This window comes from Mesocricetus auratus, unplaced genomic scaffold (genome assembly GCF_017639785.1).
Source record: "Mesocricetus auratus isolate SY011 unplaced genomic scaffold, BCM_Maur_2.0 Super-Scaffold_100053, whole genome shotgun sequence".
Lineage (NCBI taxonomy): Eukaryota > Metazoa > Chordata > Mammalia > Rodentia > Cricetidae > Mesocricetus > Mesocricetus auratus.
The window spans coordinates 453,355-462,853 of NW_024429230.1; positions in this window are offsets into that span (position 1 = coordinate 453,355).

A 9,499-nucleotide genomic window follows, 5' to 3' on the forward strand; every position below is an offset into this window, starting at 1 on the left:
GAGGCAGAGGTCCGGTTTGGGGCCAGCCTGGTCTACAGATCGAGTTCCAGGACAGCCAGGGCTACACAAAGAAACCCTGTCTCGAAAAAACCAGGACAGTGAAAAATAAAAAGAAAGCAGGCTGGGCAAGCCATGAGAAGCAAACCGGTGAGCAGTGCAAACCGGTGAGCAGTGCAAACCGGTGAGCAGTGCAAACCGGTGAGCAGTGCAAACCGGTGAGCAGTGCAAACCAGTAAGCAGTGCCCCTCCACGGCTCTGCGTCAGTCCTGCCCCAGGTCCTTGCCCGGACTTCCCTTCGTGATGGACTATTCGCTTTAAGATGGAATAAACCCTTTCCTCCCCTGGGTGGTTTTGGTCAGTGGTTTATCACAGAAAGCAAAAACAGCCGCGCGGTGGTGGCAAACACCTCTAATCCCAGCACTCAGGAGGCAGAGGCAGGCGGATCTCTGTGAGTTCGAGGCCGGGCTGGACTGACAGCCTCCAAAACAATACAGAGAAACCCTGTCTCATAAAAACCAAAAAAAAAAAAAAAAAAAAGAAAAGAAAAGAAAAAGAAAGAAAAGAAAAGAAAAAGAAAGAAAGCAAAAGCAAAAGCAAACTAGAAAAGATGCTCAGCTGAAGTAGGAGAGTTGTAGAGTTTAAGCTAGCCTGGGCTACATAGAGAGTTCAGGCCAGCTGGGCCAGAAAGAGACCACACCTCAAACAGACAAGGAGAACCACAGCCCTGTTGCTCTGGATTCTACTTTCATTCTTGCTGTAGTGGGGCCATGTCAATGCCATGTGAAACCACTTACATTGTAAATTATCACTGATGAACTTGCTCTATTTCTCATGGATATTTAAAGCCCTTGGGGGGGAGGAGCTAAATATTCAAGTCCCCAAACCCTCCCCCTTTGTTGAGTAGACAGTTTTTTTTCCCGTTCAGTTTTAGTTTACCAGAAGGAAACTCACGAATAGCTATAAAGCTGTGGTGTAGCTGCTGTTGTCTGTAAAAAAAGAGAAGACGAGGACAGAGAGGCAGGCACACAAGAAGCAGACGCAGAGCACAGGCTGAGGTCACCTGCGTCTGGGGGAGGAGTTCCCACATGACCTGAGCCACCAAGACCCTGCCTCAAAGACAAACAAAGCAAAATAGCACCCGCACGAGGGATGCGCTCCTATAACGTCACCACTGGGAATGCTGAGGCAGGAGGATGGCAAGTTTGACTCCACAGGGAAATCTTGTCTCCAACAGCAACATCAACAAACAACATAAGTAGCAACAAAATGCTACGCACAAATAATGGAATATTCCGCAGCTTTTCAAGAAAAGGCGATTCTGGCATTTGAACCCTGATAGCTCTATATCAAATGAAATAAGACGGTCCAAAAACAAATCTGCACAATTCCATTCAGATCAAGTTTGTTGTTGTTGTTGTTTAGGGGTTGTTTTTTGTTTTGTTTTGTTTTGTTGTAATCGAGCTGAATAGTAGTTGCCTGGGGCTGGGAAGAAAGAAAGCAGAAACTGTCACGTGATGAATGAGTGAGAATAAAGTTCCTTTACAATATGGTAAAATTCTAAAGATCTAAAGCTCTTGTGCATCACAAAACACAGACAAGCTTTTCTGGTGTGTGTGTGTGTTGTATGCTTGTGTTCATGTTCATGAATATACACATGTGTTTACATGGAGGCCAGAGGTCAACACGTAGTGTCTTTCTCTTTCTCTGCCTCAGTTTCTGAGACGAGGGTCTCCCATTGCACTTCACCATGTCGGTCAGACTAGTAGGTCAGCGGGCTCCTGAGGCTCCTCCCACACCCTGTCCTACCCTGCGCCATGATAACAGTCACATGCCAGCATGCCCAGGGCTTTATAGAGAGCCTGGTGATGTGAACTGGGGTCTTGTTTGGACAGCAGGCTCTGTAGCCACTAAGCCATCTCCCCAGCCCATGTGTGTGCTATGGAATCCGAAGACCTTCACAGAAGAACTTGGGGCTAGAGAGATGGCTCTGTAGTGAAGAGCATTGATTGCTCTTCCAATGGACCTGGGTTTGAATCCTGGCACCTATATGATGGCTCACAACCATCTGAAACTCCAGTTCTAAGGGACCCAATGCCCTCTTCCAACCTTTGAGGACACTAAATGCACATGTTGCATAGACATATATCTATGCAACCACAAAACATCCACACACATAAAATTAAAAAAATGTTTGAACAACTAACACCAATATTCCTCAAACTATTTCATAATATAGAAAAGGAAGGAGGGAGCCGGGCATTGGTGGCGCACGCCTTTAATCCCAGCACTCTGGAGGCAGAGGCAGGCGGATCTCTGTGAGTTCGAGGCCAGCCTGGTCTACAAGAGCTAGTTCCAGGACAGCCTCCAAAGCTACAGAGAAACCCTGTCTCAAAAAAAAAAAAAAAAAAAGAAAGAAAGAAAGAAAGAAAGAAAAGAAAAGGAAGGAGGACTTCAAAAATCTTTTTATGAAGCCAGTATTATCCTGATACCAAAACTAGACAAAGATCCAACCAAAGAAAGAAGGAAGGAAGGAAGGAAGATAGATTATTGGCCAGTCTCACTATGAAGCAAATGTTCTGAATACAGTGCTTGCAAACTGATTCAAGAGCACGTTAAAAAGACTGTCTATTATGATCAATCTGGCTTCATCAGAGAGCTACAGAGATGATTTAATGTATGTAAATCAGTAAATGTAATTCACCACACAAACATACTCAAAGACAGGAACCACATGATACTTTCACGAGATGCGGAAAAGGCCTTCGACAAGATCTGACATCCATTCACGATAAAGTCCTGAAGAATCTAGGGAGACACATGTCAACAGGAAAAAGGCAATATGAAACAAGCCCACAGCCAGCATCATGCTGAAAGGAGGAAACCTCAAATGGATAAAATCAGCAACAAGACAAGGGTGTCCACCTTCTACATTCCTGCTTAATAACCGCAGTTTTTCAAGTCCGGGAGTAATAGACATTTCTAATTCTATGTAAGGCATTAGAAGTTGCAAGAATCAGTCGGGCATTGAGGAGAACAATGTGGCTAAGGGGCAGTGATTAAATGAAGTAAGCATTGCCTTGGCGGGGTTTCAGCTGCTCTTAACAGCAAAGCTACATGCCCTTTGCTCTGAGAGGCAGTCACGCTATTACAGGCTAAAAGAGACCCAAGCACCAGCCCGGAATCATGTTTGAAGACTTCACCGAGGTCTCCACTGTCATTTTAAAGCCCCCCTCCCCCTGTGACTCTTTTTCATGTGTGTGTATTGTGGTGTGCATGTCTATACAGGAGCACTTTCACACACGTGCGGGCACATGCGGGCACACGTGTGTGTGTGTGTGCGGGCACACATGCGGGCACACGTGTATGCGTGTGGGTGTGGAGGTCAGGGATGGACACTGGTTTCTTCCTCAGTTGTTTATTGAAGCTAGGTCTCTTGCTGAACCCAGAGCTTGCCAGTTTGGTGAGTCCAGCTGGCTAGCCAGTTTAGCCCCAGAATCCCATCTCTGCCCACCAAGAGCTGTGATCACAGGTTGACTACTGTGCCCACTGCCACTTTTGTGGGGGTTCTAGGGGTTTGAACCCTGATCCTCAACCTTACACATCAGTCACTTTATCCATTGAACTATCTTCCGGTCCCTTAAAGTCTTTCCCTTAAAACAAAAAATAGCAGAATTTCACCTACTGTTTCCATTGACAGGAAAAAGCAGCTCAGTTATGAGATTGGCCCCTCCAGTCTGACAGTTCAAAGGAACATGAAGCTGTTCCTGTACCATCATCACAGGGCGTGACTGGAGCCCCCAACCCAAAGCCTTTCTCCCCAGGGGCCACTGATTCCTGAATCCCACCATTTGGGTGTCATTTCTTTGCATTAAGCTCTGCCTTCCCCCTAAGACCTCTTTTCAAACCCGGAAAAGGACACAACAAGACATGACAAGTTTTATGTCTGTGCTTTGTTTGCTTAGATGAGTTTTTATGAACCTGTGGCTACTTCTCTGGCCAGGAAAATGTACCTGGGAGCACACTCGTGAGAACTCTGCATGGTTTCCGAAGTCCACACGACTCCTCTTTTCCCTGAGTCCTCACAAGGCTCCTCTTTTCCCTGAGTCCTCACAAGACTGACTAATGGAAGAATCTGTAGAGACCTTTGGCAGGGACAGGGGTGGGACACCCTCCTCCAGTATGGAAGAAGAGGACAATGGAGAGAAGGGTGAATACCAGGGTAAATTTGAATGAACACAAACTCATCCGTTCCTATTATAAGGTTTATTTTTTAATTAAGGTTTATTTTATCTTTTATTTTTATGTACATGTGTGGGGACATCAGACCTTGAACAGAAACCCACTTCCCCTTTGGCCTGGGAGCAGGCAACTGCGAGATAATGTTTACTGAAAACAATTCAGTGCTATAAAGCTCTTGATAGGGCTCAGATAAGGGCTCCTCACTGAAACACCATGACTTTGATCCCCCCTAAGGCTAGATGCTTCTTCCTGCTCCCTGCGGTTTCTCCCTCCCCGATTCTGGGATTCTGGGGCCGGAGATTAAACCACCAGCCAGGAGGGTGAGAAGTCTGGGAAGAATTGTATGTAGATGGATGGCAGAAGTCCTTAAAAAGGGAAGCGTTTTTTTCTTGGGAGTCTCCTCCTAAGCTGACTTGGGAAGCATAAAGTTTTCTTAAAGCAGCCTACCGGTCTCTGTGTCATCTATCCCAACCACCTTGCTACATTCGTGGATGCAGGCTGCTCAGCAGGTACGACATACATGTTTGTATATACATGCCACACAAGCATGGGTGCCCTTGGAGGCTGGAAGGAAGAGGACACCAGATCCCTTGGAGTTAGAGTTAAGGGCAGTTGTGAGCTGCCTTAGCGCTAGCAACCAAACTCCAGCCCTCAAGAGGGTTCCTAACCACTGAACCACCTCTCCAGCGCCAATAAGTTACTTTTAAGAGGTTCGCTCTAGCTAGATATTTAGTAAATATGACACAAGATGAGACATTAAACATTTTGTTCACTACTAATAGCATCTCATTTAATGGAGACACTGATACCACGAGGGACTGTGAGTCTCTTTTACCAATTAAGAAACTAGGATTTAGAAAGAGAAAACTCAAGATGTCTGTGGTGAGCACGAAGTCCTTGGCTCTTTCTCATGCCAAGGATTGCCCACCGTCCCTACTGCCCTTTCCTGTGGCCTCTCTACTCCCTGAAGGCCTCCTGTCCTGTGTCCCTTAACATGGCCCCCGCCCCCCCCGCCCCGCCCTCCCCCCGTACTCCCCCCCACGTTCAGTGTGAGGCAGGACCGCAGCTCTCGGGAATATCTCCCTTGGCTTCCTGCCCTGTTGTGAGCAGCTTCTTCTGTAACGCGGACCATCCCTTTCGAAGATGGCCTGTTCCTGCCGGTCCCTCCGTCTCTTTGCTGGCAGCCACCTATGAGGACAGGGGTGCTGAGGACAGGGATATGACCTGTAGGAACAACTGGTCTTTAGAGCAACCGTGTATAGTGCATCATATATTTCAATTTTTAAACTTTATTTTGCATGTATGTGATGCACACATACCATAGGGCAAGTGTGGCAGTCAGAGAAATACGTTTTTATTTTTATTGTATTGAGACAGGCTCTCACGTATAGACCAGGCTGCCCTCAGACTCACAAAGATCGGCACTCCACTGCTGGGATTAAAACCATGTAGAACCACACCCAGTAGAGGACAACTTTTCAGAAGCAGTTTTCACATTGCACCTTGCTGAGGCTGGTTTTATCTTGTCTCCTTTAAGACCTCAGACATAAAATATGTAGGAGAATGTCTTGTGTTGTCAGTGCTCGTCTTTTAAGCCCACACTTTGCCTGTGCTAGACAAGTGCTTTACCAACGGAACCTTACTTAAACTCTTAAAAATTTTGAGCCAGGGTTTCATGTATCCCAGGCTAGCCTCACTATGTAGCTGGGGATAACCCTAAACTTGCAACTCTGCAGCCTCCACTTGAGTTCTGGGATTATGGGCGTGCACCAAGAGGTTTGCCTGGTTTATGCAATGTTGGGAATCAAACCCAGCGAGTGCTTCCTGCACACTGGGCAAGCACTCTACCAACTGAGCTACATTCCTCCGTGCAGACTGGAAACTCTTGATCGTTAGTTATACCTTGACGTGATCGGTGGCCTTTCTAATACCAGTGTATTTTATTTTATGTCTTTAAAACCATGCTGCCAGGGGAAATCTGTAGGTCTCACCAGGCTGCCAGGTGGGGAGCACATAGGAAAACTAACTTAAACCGGAAGGAAGGCATGAGACAAGGGCCGATTAGAGGCTGCTGGGAAGACTGTAGTTTTCCCTGCTTTGGGGCCTTCGTGTTCTCTGTGAGCCCTGGCTTCGTGCTGTGGTTCAGAACCTTCTGGAGGTTAGCGACAATGGTCAAGTGCCTCTCCCGCTCTGCAGAACTCTCTGTTCATACCTGGACCTCTCCCTCAGCCTGCCTCTCCTGCCCTGCTGGTCCCTGGCTATACCAGCACCCGGCAAGCTTCATTGAGTTCCACTTTCACAGCCCGTGGCAGTCTCCTCTGACCCTAGGGCATCCCCCCCCCCACCTCCGGGATATGAAGATCCCAGAGACAATCGGCCACTTGTCTACCAAATGGGCAAAGGCCCCAGAACTGGTTGAGAAGAGGGTGGGGTAGGGAGGAGAATGAAGGGGTGCCAAGAGGAAGGAGGAATTGAGATTTCTGGAATTTCTGCCTCCTTTGCCAATATCCATGAAGAAGCCGGGCAATAAACAGAACTTGGCATGCACAGGACTTTGGCCTTGGAGTCCTAGGACACGTGAAAGCCTCCAAGCAGAAGCAGCTTTTTTTGCCAGCGCTTACAAGGGAGGCTCCCAGCTAGAGGAGAAAATGATCAGCCTTGAGGATCACAACAAAGGACCTGGGGCCACCAAGGCCCTTATAAGACCAGCAGGTTCCCCAGGGATGAGTAGTGAAGCCAGTGTCTCTCAACCCTACTTGAGCTTTGACCTCTCTTCTCCTCCTAGGACCAGAAGGCCATGTAGCCCGATGTCCCTGAGGTGGCAGTGAGTGGTTTCTGGAAGAGGGACAAGTAGACTTTACATGTACCCAAGAGAAATATCCAACACCACTCCAAAGGAAATTTTCCAATACTAGAACTTGAATCTGATCAAATCTCTAAATCCAGCAATGGATGGAGTCCCAAGAGATACAGAGAAGCCAGTCAAACTGTACCTCAGGGTACAGTCTTTACACAAATGCAAGCAAAGCAATCCAGCTTGCTTCTTTCTTCCTTCCCCCTCCCTTCCCCCTCCTTTCCCCCCTCCCTCCTTCCCTTCCTTCCTCCCTCCCTCCCTTCCTCCTTTCCTCTGTGCACACACATGTGTGATGGCTAAAGAAACTCCATTTTATACCAGGCATCCATCTTGGTACCCACTAGCGGTTTGACTCTGACTCCAGTCTCTGGAAGATAAGTTCCCAGTAACCCTGACTCAGTGATCCACACCCAAAAATGTTCAGCTGTGACTATCTACTTGTTACACTATGACTAACTGCTTTTTGGCTTCTGTCACCGGCTTATACAGACAGTCAAGGATTACTTTGAGGTCACCTTAACTACCTAATCTAAGCAAAGCTAGGGTTTCTTGTGGGTTTTGTCTTTAAAAATCCTTCCCTTAGCTGGTCGCTGGTGACACATGCCACCAGCGTGTCCTGGATTAAAGACATGAGCCTTATTTTTCGAGTCAGGTTCTCGTATTGACCGTGGAGTTCAGTTTAATTAGATTGGCTGATCAGCAAGCCCAAAAGACATTGAAATTCTGACCCCCTTGTTTCCACATCCCCAGGCCTGGGATTACAGGGCAGGTGCTCCCCAAACCTGATTCAAGCTTGACTTGTTGAACAGGGTCTCACTATGAGGACCAGGCTGGCTTTGAACCCATCTCCCTGCGGGTTTAGCATCCTGAGTGCTGAATTGGCCGTGGTGCACGCCCTCACCCTTGGCAGTACCGTGGTTGGATTTAAAAGACTCTAAGGATGATAAAATGTGTTCATTCTGTCTCCCAGACCTAAATTCAGCCTGTGACCTCAAGGCCAGTCCTTTACATGACTCCCACTCCCTCAGTCTCTGTCAGTCCCCCCAGCGCCATGTACCTCCACATCAGAGCCGCGGCTTTAAAAAATTTTTATTTTACTTAGTGTGTTTGTGCGTGCGTGTGTGCGTGCTGCAGAGCTCAGAAGACAGCTCCATAGAATTTGTTCTCTCCTTCCACCCTTACGTAGGTTCTAGGGAAGGAACCTCAGGTCATCAGGCTTGTGTGGCAAGTGGCTTCACTCCCTGAGCCGTCTTCGCCACTTGGCACTCATGTGCCTGCGCACATGCGTGCGAGCGCGCGCGTACGCGCGCGCACACACACACACACACACACACACACACACATTCGATAGGCCCCACATATTTTCATCTGAACTAGTCCCTTCTACATTAAGGACATTTGTAAAAAATATGTTAGCATGAATGTCCCCATAACGAAATAAACTTTTGGTCTCCTTAGATGCTTGAGCTATTTCACCTCCCTAGCTAAAATGATTCCAGCTAAAAGCCTGGACTCGGGAACTGCCTCCATCGGTAAACTGCCATGCAAGGTTTAGGATGTGAGTTTAATTCCAGAATCCACACACACACACAAAAGCTAAGCAGACACGTGATGTGGCCTTGTAGTCCCAGTGCTAAGGAGACAGGAGGCAGGTGAATCCCCTGGGGTCAACGACCAGCAAGCCTAGTCTCAGGCCATCGAGAGACCTTGTCTAGAAAACAACAAGGCACCTGAGGGATGACCCCTGAGGTTGACGTCTGTGTAGAGACCAAAGGCCACATTGCTGAAGTTGAGGAAGGCTGAGTGGAAGCTGGTCTGTTGTATTATAGATAGCATCTCTGAGGAGTGAGCACTGTCAGGTGAATGTATAAGAATCCAACAGATGAGTTTTTGATATCACAGGACACAACTCTACCCTCGGGTCTTGCTAAAGCTGCCATTGTGTAGTCAATGCTCAGCAGGAAACCAGGAAGTCTTTCCGCACAGGTCCAAACAGCAGGTGCCTTCCCTCCCTTATCTCCCACACTTCTAACCACTGCTTTTCATGCGGTAAGTGTCCCCAGCCCCAACACCGGGAAGATAGAGTCCAGTCTGGGGCTCCCCTCCCCTCTTATGAACAGTGTATGAGCTCTCCTTCCCCACACTGCTGGCTTTAGGGTCAGCTTGATGGGTGGAGATGAACAGGAGTGCCGTTCAGTAAGAAGATCCACACTAGAGTCGTGTACACTGATGCATTGTCCGCACTAGAGTCGTGCACACTGACGCATTGTCCACACTAGAGTCGTGTACACTGACACATTGTCCGCACTAGAGTCGTGCACACTGACGCATTGTCCGCACTAGAGTCGTGCACACTGACGCATTGTCCGCACTAGAGTCGTGCACACTGACGCATTGTCCGCACTA